The 15,852-nt window shown below is 41.1% G+C and overlaps 1 protein-coding gene across 1 annotated transcript in view; it reads left to right on the top strand.

Moving 5' to 3' along the window:
- Positions 1-11,987, top strand: part of ADRA2A (adrenoceptor alpha 2A) — a 53,818-nt gene extending 41,831 nt beyond the window's left edge. The window contains exon 2 of the mRNA XM_065746645.1: positions 11,978-11,987. The gene's annotated coding sequence lies outside the window, so the exon portion shown is untranslated. The remainder of the gene's footprint in view (positions 1-11,977) is intronic.
- Positions 11,988-15,852: the final 3,865 nt, after the last annotated feature.

Raw genomic sequence — 15,852 nt, 5'->3', positions numbered from 1 at the left:
TGGGCCCAGTATTCCTCACTAAAGCTTATGAATCTATTAGAAGCAAGGCAATGAGCTTTTCATGACAGGCTTTGAGAAGAAAAACAAGAAAATACAAAGTATGTCTCCTTCTGGGAGTTGAGAAACTGGATAAACATGGTACTAAATTGTTCATATAGTCCTGAGATGGGTACTACTGTGAAGCAGCCAACTTAATCACAAATAATTGGTTTTGGGTAGAAAAACACAAGACATGTATCCTTTTGTATACATGTAGACTTAGATATACTTTTATTCTTTGATATAGATATGTGTATAAATATATTATATATATACACACATGCATATGTACAGAATGCTAACTATCATATAAGTATATATGACCACATGTTAACAGCAATATCTGGGTTCTCAATGAAATTTGTGGACTTGCATTTGCAGAATTTTTCTGTAAACCCGAGGGAGGTGATTAAACAACCTTAACTATTTGATTCCTCCAAGAAAAAATATTTCAGTGTTGAAACCAGCTGGAATACTAATTGTTCTCTGAAGTGTTGACTTGGTTACTTTTCTGAAAGCGAACAGTAAGCAGTGGCTCTTCATCACTTACTGTGTTGTAATTCAGCCTCGATGTCAGAGGTTAAGCATTTACTTTTTGCTCTTGGACATATGTGAGAAAACTCATTAAGTAGATTTTTTTTCTTTCTTTCTTTCTATTTTTTTTTAATAAAGGTCCATCATTGCTAAGAGGAATTTATGGAAGAAGTGAACTAGGGGCAGCAGGAACAGGCTCAGAGCCCTGCAGGGTGTACACTGTATTGCCAAAGTCAATACTGCCTTTCTGTACACAAAACAAGGAGCCCTCAGGCTCCAAAAACAAGTAAAAAAATCCATTTCTGCAGTTTTTTGTTTTAGCTTTCTTTCTGGGATATAATGTTCTGATTCTTGCGTGAACAGCAGCACTACTGGAATTTGACTTTCTCTTCAGCATTTTCTATCTACTTTGAATATCTGTAGCATTTTTCCACCGATTAGAGGTTAACTTCTTGTCCTCTGGTTCTCTTGTGTTTACATTCATGGAAAGATTAGTACAATTATTGGTGATGTCTGTCTAGACAATACAGGACTGGTGCTGTGGTGTAGTAAAGCTGATAAGTCAAATCTAACAGACAGAGACGGCTTCATGGCCAAAGTGACTAACATAAGGATGGACAGTGGCCCAGGGATACAGTTTAGGAACTGACAGAGTGCATTGAATCCTGTGCTTTGAGCTGTGTTGTTTGGAGGTCTTTTTGGGGAACCATGGAGTCCAGCTGCTGAAGGTGTGTGTTTATGGCAGGATTGCTAAGCCTATGACACCTTGACCACCAAGAACTTCTGTGTAATGTGTCTTGAACCTTCAGCTGAGCAACTGCTACTGCTGGCTCTTAGACTGCAGCCATATGTCCTCCTGTGAGTGGCAGCATTGGTAATGATGAGCAGAGGCTCTTGTCATCTCCCTACTTGCCTCATCTACCCTCAGCCTTTCATCCCTTGTTATCTGAGCATGAGGTAAACAGTAGCTGTCAGAGAGACTTGTGATGCACTGCCAAGTCAGGACAGGGACTTTTCTGGCCTTCCATGACAAATTCCTCAACACATTAGATGTGGCTCCTCATAGAAAGAAAATTCAGAGGGCCAAAATACACATCTGTCTGTGTCTCCTTGCTTCTCGTAGACCTCCAACGCCGTATGCACCTTTCTTCCTCTGCCTCAGCTCAGAACTCTTTGTTCTGTTGAGGCTTCTGCATAGCTGAGGACTTCAAAGCCTCCGCTTAATTTGTGTTTGTACTTCTAAGTACTGAATGAAGGTGTTTGGCGGAGGCAGGTTCTTTCAGAGTATTTGTGTATAAACATGAAAGTTACAACCTTCTGCTCCTTGCTGCTTTCATCTTTTCAGGCTCAGAGATAAAAATGTAGTTGAGTTGTTGGACTTTACAGAAAGTTTTATTAAAAGAATGACTCAGGCTCAGAAGTTCTGCTGAGCTCCTTTTCTCCTCCATCTCTTTCCTTTCATTTATTTATTTATTAAATTTCTGTTGTGACTTTCTCCTACTTAATCCTTTTCAGTTGAGCACTGGTATCAGGATGTTTTGGTGGATATCTTGTTGCACTGTTGCTTTGTGCGGCACATAGGCTGTGTATCTGGCAGCTTCCTTTGTTACAGTCCCTGAATCTGTCCACTGCGCAGCTCCTGTCACCACTGATGAGGGTGAAAAACTGAGTGTTTCAGCATCATATTGCCAGTTTGTCTCCAGATTGCCATGGGGAGATGTACTAAGGATGCCCTTTCACTGACAACAGAGGGAACACAGATGACTAACTTCAATATCTACTTTTTAGATTTTTTTTCCCTGTATTTTGGGAGGTAGTTCAGCTCAAGGAATCTTTCAACACAAAGGTGAGAATTGGAGCAGGAATGGCAACAATCTTTTTGTACACAGAAATATGGCTTTGAATGCCCCACATCATCCAGCAACACAGAAATAACTTTTCTCTCTGGTTTCCAGCAGGTTCCCAGCTTCCTTTTCTTTGTCACTTTTTGGGTGGTTTGGGCTGATGATAAAGGATGTGGAACAGCTCCCTTATGAGGAGAGGCTGAGAGACCTGGGTCTGTTCTGCATTGAAAAAAGAAGACTCAGAGGGGATCTGATCCACATCTATAAACATATAAGGAGCAGGAGGCAAAGGGATGAGGCCGGACTCTCCTCAGCAGTGTGTGATGATAGGACGAGGGGAAATGGCCACAAACTGAGGCATAGGAAGTTTTGCACAAATGTGCGTGGGAACTTCTTCACAGTGCAATAACGGAGCACTGGCGCAGCTGCACAGAGAGGTGGTGGAGAGTCCTTCTCTGGAGATGTTCAAGACCTGCCTGGATGCCTACCTGTGCAACCTGTGCTGGGAGCTGCTTTGGAGGGGGGTTGGACTAGGTGATCTCCAGAGGTCCCTTCCAAACCCTACAATTCTTTGATTCTATCTACTTTTATCAGGTTGTATTTCTTAATACTGATACCAACTGTAAAGTAGCACTGGCATGTAAAACAGCACAATATTTCAATCTCTGGTACTTACATGCATAGGTTATGGTGCCTCATAACTGTAAAGATGTTAATGATAAAACCAGAGGTAGGATCAGAAACTCATGAGTCTATTCATTTTATTCACTGCATCACAGAAGTAGAGCAGTGTTATATGTGCAGATCACTGACATATGATACTTATTTTGCTGAACCTTCCATTAGTCCCAATTTTCTTTTCATCTTCCAGTCTTTGGAGAAAGAGGTAATTATCAGATATCAGGACATTTGTGAGCAAATCACCCTACTTTACTTGTGGGATGAGGCTCATATGCATATGGTTCCTCTTGGAATCTTACTTTACTTGCTTGACTTGACTTTTGTGTCAGCTGGAATCTGATAATTTAACCGTTAAAGATTTGTACCAGTGCAACTGTTGGTCTTCCACCACGCAGTCTTTATGAAATATTGTCAAAAATTTACTGCTCCAAAGGCTATATGGAGCTTAGATCCTTGAGGTATACTTTCAGTTTTTTTTCTAATGTACAGTACAGTAGCTATAATATAACCTTTCTGTGCTTGAAATAAACCTCACTGAACTCCATTACAACAAATTTCAGTGCTTCACTTCAAGCCCTTAATTTGTATGTAGAGAAACAAAAAAAAAAAACCAACTAATATCCTGCAAAGTGATTAACTTATGTTATTGCCAATGTGACATTCATCCACAGACATCTCATATTTCCTGGGATTAAGATACTGGCCATGCTAATTAGAGTGGGCCAAGGATAATATAGAATATCAGGTGGAATTTGCAGCACTTTCCTTTTAATAAATATTTTAATGAGGATTTTCCATGTTCAAGTTCTATCACCTGCATAGACATAAAAGTGCAATGCAAGCTTTCTTTTGAAGTCCACTAGGATTTCCTTAAAGTTATGGTCAGATAATTTCATTGCTTGCAACTATCATCTCCCAGGTGAGAGGAGTCAATTTCCTGCATACATTTCTGCAAACCATTTCCAGCAAATGTTGTTTAAGATATCCCTTTTTATTTTGCATTACAAGATGCTGGAAGCACAGCAGCTTTCAGTTTCTGTGGTTCAGCTAAGGGTAGGTAAGTTCGTTAAATATGTATCAGTATAAATTCAATATATATTGATGTTAAAAATGGTTGTTGGTTACTTGGGACCTGCGACCCTCCCTTTGCTAACTAGTGTTACAAAATCCTTAGAAATCTGAGTTGCTGCTGAAAGAAATGCCATTGAGATTTTTTTCCCCATTCATTTTTTTTTTTTTTTAATTCCTCATATTGTGCTTGGTTGAAAATCTCTGTGTTTCAGGGCAGGAAGAATTTGTAAGCCTATAAACCAATGTGATGCTCAGCTGAGGTACTACCATCCCTCACTGAAGCCCACCTTGTCTCTGACCTCAGTCAGCATCTGGACAACAGTCACCCACATAGAGCACATTAAAGGATTAAGGCCTTAATGACAATTTTTAAATGTCATTATTAAATGGGGACTTCCATCCTGCAGAACACTTGAAAAATAACATTTGTAAATGTTTCCTGAGCAGCATATTCCCTTTTACATTATCTCATCTATTTGCATGCTAATAAGAATTCATCTTACTTTCTACTCAGTCTCTGCTTGGGCAGTTCAACACTGATCTCACAATTCTGTGCTTTGTGCTGTCAAGATTTTACTTATATTTTTTAAAAATTGTATCTCAATAATTAATTACAGATAAATTATTGACAAAGCAGCAGCAGTTGCAAAGGATGAGTGCTCTGTATCTGAGAAGCTTTTTGAACAGTTATCTTTGCAATAGGACTGATCTATATACTTTCTATATTCTCTTTTCAGAAATAAATCCATGCTCATCTAGCATTTGTCGTGTCATGTGATACTACAAACTACTGAGAAAAGTTAACATTTAATCTCAAAGTATTTCCTTAACCAATATACATGTCTGTTAAAAATATCTCCAAAGAGAAGAGTATACCAGTGTATCTACACTTTACTCTGTGAAGAAAGTCCTGCATATTTAGGAAGCATGGCTTTGCTATCAGAGAAACGGTCAAATTAACTACGGATAGATAATTCTGAAATGTTCTGCTTGTTTAAAAATGCTTGTAGTCTGAATTTCATGTATCATTAGTAAGAATACTGTGGTTAATCAGTTACATAGTTAGTTCAAAAATGTTGTTGAAACTTCAATGCCAGCTAAAAGACTGTTCTCAATCTCTCTTCTGAGCTCTGTGAGTTTTTGTGCATCTTTAAGCCTCAGTAACTTTTTTGGTACACAGTGTTAGTATGAAGTAATGCAAGTTATGCTGACTCCCTTATGAGCTACTGACCCAAGGCTGGAAGGTACCTCTGGAGTTATTCATTCCAACCTCCCTCCCAAAGTGGAATCAATGCCAAGTGCAGGTCAGGTTGCTCAGGGCCTTGGCTGAGTATGCAGTCCACAGACTTTCTGGTTCCTTGTTTCAGTGCTTAATCCTGGTGAAGAGCTTTTTTTCTCACATCTTTGTAATTATTATCCTTCATCCTTTAATTGTTCTTCTACAGGAGAAGCATGGCTGCCTTTCCTGTGATCTCCTTTCAGGTAGCAGAAGACAATAATCAAATTCCTCATCAGCTTTCTCAGTCTCCAGTCCGAACATCTCCAGTACATTCAGCCTCTCTGAATGCAGAATATGCTCCAGTCTCTGCTGATGGACTTTGGCATGGCTCTCCCCCAGGATGTCAGAAAGCCATGTTGCATCTTGTTGGTTCCATCAGGTATGAGTGTGCACAATTGCTCTGACTCAGGTGGCATGCCTACTGCTCTGGTAATCTGTGATAACTGAGCAATGCTAGCCAGATTCAGAAACATGCACAGTTTTCTTCCAGATCTCCAAATCAGACTGTGTCAATATACTCTTGTTATTTCACAGTTCTGCAGAGAAATGGCTTTGAAAGGCTAAGTGTGGCAGACAGAGTCTTCCTCTTTAATGTGACTGTGAAATATTTAAGAGTTTAGACTAAGGAAGTCATTTCAGGGCCTAGTTCAACATTGCAGCTCTCCTCATGAAGAATCCATCTTTGAAGAGCTGCTCCAAGGCTAGGGATGCCAAAAAGAATATTTCCATTGACTTTTGCACACTTTGCTTTCTATTCTAAAGACAATCCAATTTTCAGCTAAGCTATCAATTGCATTTGGCGTAAAACATGGGCCAATTCTACATTTCAGCTACCTCGAGGAGAGAGGACTGCACAGCCGGACTTCTGTTTTCATAAACACAGCATAAAAGCCACGGCTCTTGTTAACAACACCAAGAGCTCTGCATGGCGAAATGAGCTGCCTTTGGAAAGGCACAACTCATATTTTAGCCTGAGAATCCTTTTCTCTTCTAAAGGTCGCAGTGCAATTTTAAACTCAGAATATTGCAAAGCATTTAAATATCTGAAATCTAGGGTAAAAAAGATTTAACCAATATGAAATAGAAATGAAGAAATCACATCCACCTTCCTTCTGCCTTTCAGTGTCATTGCTTGCTGCTCCTCACTGCACAGAGGGGCAATAGCCTGTGCACTGAGGGCTGTCTTGGTGAGCGAGGAGTAAGCTGTGGGTTTTGATCATTGTGACTTCAGCAGGTGACTTTCAATATTATCCACTGTTACTTCCTCATAGGCAAATTGATGAAGGATGAGCCAGGTAAGTGGAAAGAGATACGGGGAGAAACTGGCTATTCAGAAGGCCTAGAAGTACATTATGTAAGACTGGGTATTCTACTGAGGTAATCAGGAGCTGATAAATCCTGGATACTGTTTGGAGTGAAATTCAGAGTAAGTGTTTATGGTAACTGGGAACATCTATTTATAGCACAAAATTATGATAGACATATGTTAATTTTTCTCCACTAAAATTCAAGCTCTTATACAAACAGTATTTTCTGAGGAAATACTTTGTTAAAGTATTTGAATCTTTAAAACATACCAGCTGTTCTATCTATAGAACAGTAAAAAAAAAAAAAAAAAAAAAAAAAAACCAGCAAAATACTCTAATGATTTTATTTCCTTAGTAAAAGAATTGATGAAATTGTAACTACATCAGTATGTGTGTATTGACTTTTATTCCTAACACTGATTTAACTGCAAAGGCCTGGTAAAACAGATCAAAGCATCTACCAACCTGCTCACTTAGCTCTATAAAAGCATGTGGTACTTAGAAGAGAATATAAGAAAATGATTGTAAATAGAGATTTACAATGTAATTTGTAATGGAAGTGTAATTGGGGGCTCATTGTACTAAATCCTGTTGAGGAGAAAAAGCCTTGGATTCTGCCTGGAGAGAGAACAGGATGAAAGGCAAAGTTTTATTGCACTTTTGCCTAAAGAGAAGATGAATAACTGAGTCACACCAGAAATCTGAATCAGTACTGAATATGAAAGCTGGATCTGAGTCCTAATCTGATGCCCTCATGCTAAAACAGTCTTTCCTTGTTTTACAAGGGGAAGAGGAAAAGCTATATTCTGAATTACCTTTGCACTATGTGCTTGAATTAAGAAACATAAAGGGGTGGACTGCACTGTGCAAGCAGCAGTGGACTGGCATGAAGATAGATGGTGTCTGAGATGGGATGAAGAGGCAAGAGGGTTTTTTTCCATTGTGGTGAGTCACGTAAAGCAAGCAAGCACACAGAAGCTGAGGATTTTTTCCTCTCTTTTTCAGCTTCCACAAGAAGCCATCTCAGCAGCCACACAATTAAAGCAACCTGGTCTCCTTCTGTGCACAGGGAGTAATTGCTTCTTGCTTTCAGAGGGAAATGCACATGCACGTGCAGGAACACGCTTAAGAATGGTTTAAAAATGTCATATTTGACTTCCTGGCCCGTTTGACAATTCTCTTCAAAAATAGCCCTCATGGCTGCAGGCTGGCAGAGCTGCTCCTGCCCTGATTTAAATGACAAAACTCAATTAGAGTTTGAATCTGTTGCACTGAAATGGAATTGTCTCTTGCAGGCAGAGCTCGGTCACGGATGCAGTGTCGGGAGCTGTGGAGGCTGTGCCTGTGGGGAGGGCAGGCTGGGGAGCCTCTGAACTCCTTGAAGCACGGATTTCCCATCTGCTGTTGCTCTGGAAAGGGAACTCCATTGCTGTTCTCCATGTATGTACAAGGGCCTGCTGCTTCTTGCCAGCTCTTTCTGTCTGACCATTTCCATGCCTGACTGAGGAGGTCTACTAGGCTCAGGGGTGGCAGGGACTTGCATTCAACTCTGTTCATGAGGACAGTCTCCCTTAGCTTTGCCCCTCTGGCTTTGAACAAATCTCTTTTCTCTCTGAGGCACTTGTGAGGATTTTGGCTGAGCTGGAGCTAAGGCACTGGCAAAATGTTTGACTTTTTGGTAACAGGTTTGCCACAGGAGATTCTCCAGTTCCACACTGCAGAATCATATCTCTCCTTATTGTCCCACAGCAGGATGTTTCCAGACATGTAAGGAGACTCTTCAATACTGCCTCTGCTCCTAGTAGATCTGAGCTGACCTCAGCATTTTTCTCATCAGCAGGCACTGAGAAGTATGTCTAGAAATCAATGACTGCCCCATGCCTCTCTTATCTGAGATCTCAGCCTGACCTTGGTCTATAAGTCACTTGTGTTAAACTGTTCCTCATAAATAGCAGCTTCCAGCATGTCTTCCTCATCTGTGGCTTGTATTTGTGTGTGAGAGACAGAAAACAGGTCTAATTTACATCAGTGCAGCTGGCTCCTCTGATCTACCACCTGGAGACTTGGCTGACTGGGAATGTGTCTCTGCAAAGGGGCCAGAACTCTGCTTTCTCTGGCTGTACGTGTCTTTGCTCTGGTAATGGGGAAAAAGTACCCCTGACCTCAGGAACCTGCTGGAGTTGCCTGCAGTGGGTGTTGTGGACCACAAGGAGGATGTCCTTGATCAAACAGTGCAACAGATTCCAGCAAGCCTCTTCCAAGACTTGCGATGCAGAGATTTAAGTAAGTTTATGTAGTAAGACCAGGAAAATGGCTTGTGCATTGGGGGGATGGAGTATCAGGCAGGCAGGGCTCAGGTCTGCTCAGATTTCCTTGCCACTTAGTAGCTGGACTAACGATATCCAGTTGTAAATGTGGTGTATTGCCCTTTGTACAGGGCAAAAGGTAAATGCAAGGCCAATTAGCAAGACAAGAGATGTGGCTCTGCAGCAGGAGTTATTGGATGGGAGAGTTCACAACAAGATTTTTGGGTGTCTGTGACACTTTTGATGTCACTGGGAGGAACCCATCAATGACAAAGATGATGCCAGTAGCTGCCTGACATACCTGGGGATGTGAATGTCCCTTGATGAATGTCAGAGCTCCTCAATGAGGAGGGAAGATTGTTCTCACTAGAACAAATCCCACTGAGATGAGCAGAGGAGACATACCCTGAACCAGTCTTTATTTTAGAAATAAAATCAATTCAAGCACAATATAGTATGGGTCAATGTGAAAATGAGCCAATTCACTGCTGTGCTGTCCCAGGAGTGGACAAAGTCCTTTTTTTTTCACCCCTGAGGATGTGTCCCAGGGCCTCCCTGTTGCTGTCTGACCTTCCAGCCCATCAAAAATCAACTCAAACCTCAAGACATAGCTAGCTCTCCTGGAGACTCTGAATAAGAGAGACAGGGTAAATGAACTGTGGTGTTTTCTCTCTTTGCATACTCCCAGAGCTGCAAAACTGGTTAAAAGGAGGAGAGTGGACTGGCAAAGAAACAGAGTAAAACAAAGCCCTGGCTGATGTCCAGTTCCACGTGACAGGCAGGGCAAGCTGTGTTCCCAGGCCCCTTCAGGGAAGTGCTCGGATTCCAGACACAGCACCTCTCCTTGGCCAGGACGTGTTGTGAACGAGCCTACTAAAAACTTATTTTTGAACAAACTCTCTGGGAATCAAGCTCTACAAAAAGATATGAGAAAAATCAGCTAAGCCTTGATGGCAGAAAGGCAAAGATTGAGAGCACCCCATCCCTACATCCCTTCAGCTCCTGCAGCAGAAGTGGTGATTATAGCACCTGGGAGTGTGATGGGATGGGAACAGCAGTTGCAAATGGGGACAACAGTTCCCCAGGAGGGAACTGTTCGTAGTCATGCACTGCAGACTCCATACATTGCAGGCTCTGGCTGCAGCTGAAGCTTTAATAAACTCAGAATGGAAAATAAAAGGAAACCGAGAGCTTTGCCTGCTCTGCAGTTCTTTAGAAAGAAGTAGGCAGGACTCAGAAGACAAGGCAAGCACTTCAAACATGGCATCTGTGAGGCATGTCAGCACTCTGGGCAGGTCTGCAGTTTCACACCAGCTCATTTGCCCCACTGCTGTAGTAGAGGGGTATTCCAGTCCCCAGGACAAGCTGCACAGAGAAGCAGAGCAGCCAGTGGCAGCAGAAGGGAGATCTCATTGCCAGGCTGGGCCCAGGGAGGAGTGCCACCAGCAAGAGAGTTCAGACGAAGCAGATCAGGAACAATCCATTGCTGAGCACATTGACATGTGGCGGGGCTGCCTGAGTGCAGCCACAGAGCCCTCTGGTGTTGTCTGAGGGGCTTTCATGAGACCAACGGGAGTAAAAAATTGCTTAACTTTTCCTTTTGTTTTTAATGTATTTTTGTTTTATTTTCCTGTGGGTGCTACTAGAAGGCAAGAATGGGAGGAATGGAATGATCTGTGTTCCCCTCGTTCTGCTTGTCTTCCAGAGAGCTGTACAGGAGGAGATTTGCACTGGAGCTATGTCCCTGGTGTTACCTCGTATTAATTTGTTTATTTCCATGAAAATGTTCTGCCTTCTTGCCAGAAGAGGTCCAAACCTCAGTAACTTATTCTTTAGCCAAAAGAAGTCTATTAAGAGTTGGTTTACTTATAGAAATCCTGTTTTGTTTTGTTTTTTCCTGAGGAAAACGAACACTTTTTCTGAAAGGAAAAGAAAGGAAAAAACACCCTTTGGCTGAGCTGTCAAATCTCTGCAGTCTAAAAGTTCAGGCAGCTTTTCTTTGGGCAGTATTAGAGCCACAATGAGCAGTTCCACCCAATGCTTTGTGTACCAGCCTTTGCAATCTTTGTAACAAAGGAAAAGCGATGAGTAGAGAGGAGGAAAGGAGAGAAGATTTTACCAACCACCTTTTTCTTTCATAAAGTAGGAGTTATATTTATTCCCTTCTGTAGTGCTTTAAGCTTTTCTCCTTCACTTTCAAAACACCTAAATCTCTAAATTTAAGGCTGCAAATAACCCCTATCACTGCAACATCTCCTTAAGGGAAGCTACCTCAGACAGGAGGACTTCTGAATAACTAGGAGTGCTGCTCCAGTAGAGTTGCCAGACACATAGTACTGTTTTCTCCTGACATTCATCAACCATTGTATAAGTGTCCGGGAATCCTGGTCAGTGTAAGAGATTGCAGAACTTTTTTATTTATGATGTCATTGGTACATACTTCTCCCTTTCTTTAACGGTTTCAGAAAATGTGAAGCCAGAAAGGGCTATTAAATTGTTATAATTTGTTCTCTGATGTGTAATGTCTTCTGTTATGCAGGCATTAATCTCCAGTAGATACCACCCACAAGGTAAAAAGGTGTCATCAAAGCTAAGAATGCTTTAAAACTACAATGGAGGAAAAATGGGTAGAAGATATTTCTGAAAAGATGACCCCTACCGATTAAAAAAAAAAGGTAAGTGTTGTTCTTCCCATTGTCTTCACTAAATTGTAATTAACCTATTTTAACAGTAAAATTCTTTCCTTCATTCAGATCCTCTGGTCTCCAAGACCATGAGAATCCAAATGAGTAATATGACTCAATCATCTAACTACAGTGCAAGGGAGCTCTTGTTTTAAGTCATGTCCATAAACGTCAGCTGTGTGTCAGAATCTGTTCTTTTCCTATTTATAACCTGACAAATGGAATCTTCTAGTATATGTAATGTGTTCACAAGGATAGGAGGAGGTTAGGAGGCTGATGTGTGTTTTGGAACTTCCTATCCAACAAACCAGCCTGTTCTAATAATTCAAGATATTGTCAAATGAAGTAAAATGATTCCCATGATGATGTTGTGTATGTGCCAGTTTCTACTGGAGCAATGTATTCTGTATTTTGACTGCTTAGGATTGGATTTTTATGATATTCTCTCCCCTGCTCCATTCCCATATTGCAGTCTTGCAGATCTTGTTTGATCTGTGCTGGCAATATAAATGCAAGAATGAGGACCTGTTTTAGCAGCCCCTTTAGTTTATACTGATGACTCTTTTAACCTAAGCTTTTGCACTAGCATCCAACCAAAATATTTGGGTTGAAATTATTATTTTTCAAGATCTTCCCTTCAGAATCAAAATTAATTCATGAATATGCTTTTTACTCAATGAAAATTTGGGAAATAAGGCTCAGAAATTTGTTCTGATTTCAGAGCGAAGCTCTTGCATTTCTTTCTTCTTTGTTCTCAGAACATGTGCTCATAAAACCTGGAAAGCTTATGGGATTGAGAAACAATCAGACTAGCAGTGTGTTACAGTGTGACCTTTTCGGTGTCGCATTGTTAAGCCAAGACAAACAAGGTGCAGTCCAGAGCAGGCTCTGGTATAGATCTAGTTATGTCTTTTGAGTCTTTTTAAGAGTTGGGTCCTTGGTCTGGCCCACAGTAGCTACAGTTAATATCTCATTGTTTACTGATTACCTCTCTGTCTTGTAAAGCCACCCATTCTACTGACTGTAATTGAATTGGCTGTCTGTATTAGGTTCTTAGATTCACCATATGCTCTCAGTCTAATATTATTTATTCGAGATTAGTGGAAACAACACCAAGAAAGAGCAAATGAAAATCTAACAGAAGAGGCCACAGAACATCTTGTTGTGGCAGATGGTGTTGTAGCCATCGTGGATGCTTTCCCGTGGGTGTTTCAGACCCTTTCATATTTGGTACCTTTTGAATTTGAGGTGAATTTAAGGAACATGCTGAAAAAGGAACAAGAGTTATTCAAATGGATGGGGAAAGAATCTGAACTGCCCACTTGGTGATTTTTAGTGGGAAGGTAGGTCTGTAGAAATGGCACAGATTTTCAGGATTTCTGTCTGAATGTGAATTTTGCTTCTGTGATGGCATTCATCTTTGTATCGAGGATGTTTTCATGAATTACCTAAAAAGAACCTGCTATTTGTGAGCCATCTCTGTTCAGTGTTACCCTTGCCAGAAGGTGTCTCACTTGCATGGTCATTGCAAAAAATTGTAGGTCCGTTTGTTTTGCTATGAGATATCCTTAGATGCACTGCATGTTGCTAGTTTGGTTTAAAATGATGTATTGCAGCCTGTCGGCAACTTGGTTAGGAGAATATATTAACTTAAACTAGCTGATGTGTCTGCAAGTCTTCAGTGAGCACAGCATATCTCATAAATGCTAGTTAGCAGCAGAAATATTTTTCAAGGTGGTTTATGTTGAAAAGAGAAAAAGCCAATAAAGCGAAGGGGAAAAGAAAGAAGAAGGAAGTAAGAAAGAACTGATGAGTGATGATGGAGAAGGTTCATGAGTACTGCAGCCATCAGCAGAGCAGAAGGAAAGGGGAGGAGGTGAGAGATTCTGTGTCAGAGAGAAATGGAGAGTGAAGCCTGGGTGACAGAGGAGATGCCTGGAGAGGGAGGTCTCTGGTCAGAGGAACAGGTGTAACCAGGAGAGAGGGAACAAGTGCTGACAGCTCTGCTGTTGTGCCGGTGGTCACATTCCTGTGCCTTGCTGGTCCCTTACCTGGCTAGATCCCATCTGTGTGAGATGGTTTCCCAGCATTGTACCTGGTCCTGCCTCAAGGTTCTGTAGCTTTGATTGTCATTCAGAGTAATTAACCCAGTGAGGAACAGGAGATATGAAGGAATGAGGGGGAGAGGGAAAAAGCAGAGCGAAGACATTCTTTTATTGAATTTGGCTTTCCTAGTTGAAGGTTTGAAGCCATTAAAGATGTTTTCGAGGGAGCAGGAGAGCCTGCTGAAGGAATTCAGAATTTGAGAAGTGCTGATTACAAATTACTCTGTGTATGCTTTAGGCTGCTAAGTGTGAAGAGATCTTAATAACTGTGCTGATAAACTCAGTATTTCACCTTGATATTTTTATTTATGTCTTTAGAAATATGCTAGTTTGCTGCATAAATAAGAAGGCATGCTTAATCTTGGAGCAAGCAACAAACACACTCTAAGATTTCCCCAGTATATCAAGATGGGAGGATTTTTCATTTATTTTATTAGCATCTGGTATCTTTTTTTACTTCAAATGGTCCGCTAGTGAAATGTTCACAAGCTTTTCTTGCATGTAAAACTTTGGGGAGCATCTGCCAGATCTCTCTATCCCAGCAGTACGTGAACCTCACCAAAAACGATGGAATGGGGTGTTTTCAAATATGGATAATTCTCAAACGCTTTAAGATTTAGAACATTAAAAAAAATACTGCCCACTAAACTCCATTCCTTAATTCTGAGTGAAAACTCTTGCCATCTTCTGCTTAAAAAAATAGTTCAAGGACTGAGTTGCAAATCAAGACTTTTTTTCCAAGTAGAGCTTAAAGCAAGTTCCTCTTGTTTGCTGGGCAGAAAGATCTCTTGAAATAGCTGTTACCCAGTCACTCTTAATAGCTGTCCCCTGAGGCAGACAGGGCCTGTTTTGACTGTACTTATTTATTGATCTGTGTTATGAAAACAATTACAGTAGCATTCATGAGCCTTGAAAACCGTAAATAAATATAGCACACATACTTTACTTAAATCAATAAGTTTGGTGGGGGGTATAATATGCCTCTTGAAGCGTAGCTTGAGGAGATTATCATGCTTTACAGTGCTGGAGATGGCTCTGGTAATGTATTTAATAATGACAATGATAAAAATAAGGCTTAGCAAATCACCTACTTCATGTGGCATTGCAAAACCTCTGCTTTCAGCTGGCCCCAAACCTCTACCAGCCCCAGGGTCCTTTCTGCTGGCATGACAAATACTTCAGGCAGGAACTTTGCACAGCACAAGGGGAATGGCTTTAAACTAAAAAAAAATAATATGTGTATATATATATATATATATATACACATATATACTAAAAAAAAATGGAGATTTAAATGAGGTGTTATGAAAATGTTTTTGCTCAGATGGTGGTAAGACACTGGAGCAGCAGACTGCCTGAAGAGGTTGTGGATGCCTCAGCTTGGATAGAGCCCTGGGCTGCCTGATCTGGTTGTTGGCAGCCCTGCCCATGGCAGGGGTTGGAACTCAATGATCTTCAAGGTCCCCTCCAACTTGAGCCATTCTATGAAAATAAGGTGTCATTTCAGCTGGGGATTTCAAGCAGTATAGCAATACAAATGTTTTTGTATAATTTAATTTTATTTACAGTCCTGGACTTTGTCCAGAGACTTGCTGATGAACCATTAGGTATGCTTGTGATTGTTATAAAACTCTTCCTACAAGAGAGATTTATCTGACTGAGGGCGGTATTGTACAGTTGCACAGCAGCTTCTGACTATTCTTCAAAGACAGCTCACCTCCTGCCTCTTTGAAAGCCAGCTGAAGATGGATAAAAACTGTGCAGACCTGAAAAGAGCCTAACATGAACCAGCACATCAGGCCTATTTTCTGCCATTCAGGTGGTCTGCCCACAGGAAAAGATAAAACCATCCCTGTCAGGGCCTAGCTCTTCCCAGCTGGAGCTATCACCACTACTGCACTGCTCTGTGGCCAAACTCCATGCTGGGAGTGATCAATAGTTGATCGATGTGACAAAGTGGTGGGGGTTGGGATGCAGCATTGTGTTCTGCCTCCTGGATTTG

This window comes from Cyrtonyx montezumae, unplaced genomic scaffold (assembly GCF_038088225.1).
Source record: "Cyrtonyx montezumae isolate F1298 unplaced genomic scaffold, pur_monq_1.0 scaffold_4, whole genome shotgun sequence".
NCBI lineage: Eukaryota > Metazoa > Chordata > Aves > Galliformes > Odontophoridae > Cyrtonyx > Cyrtonyx montezumae.
This window is presented reverse-complemented; position numbering and strand designations above follow the sequence as displayed.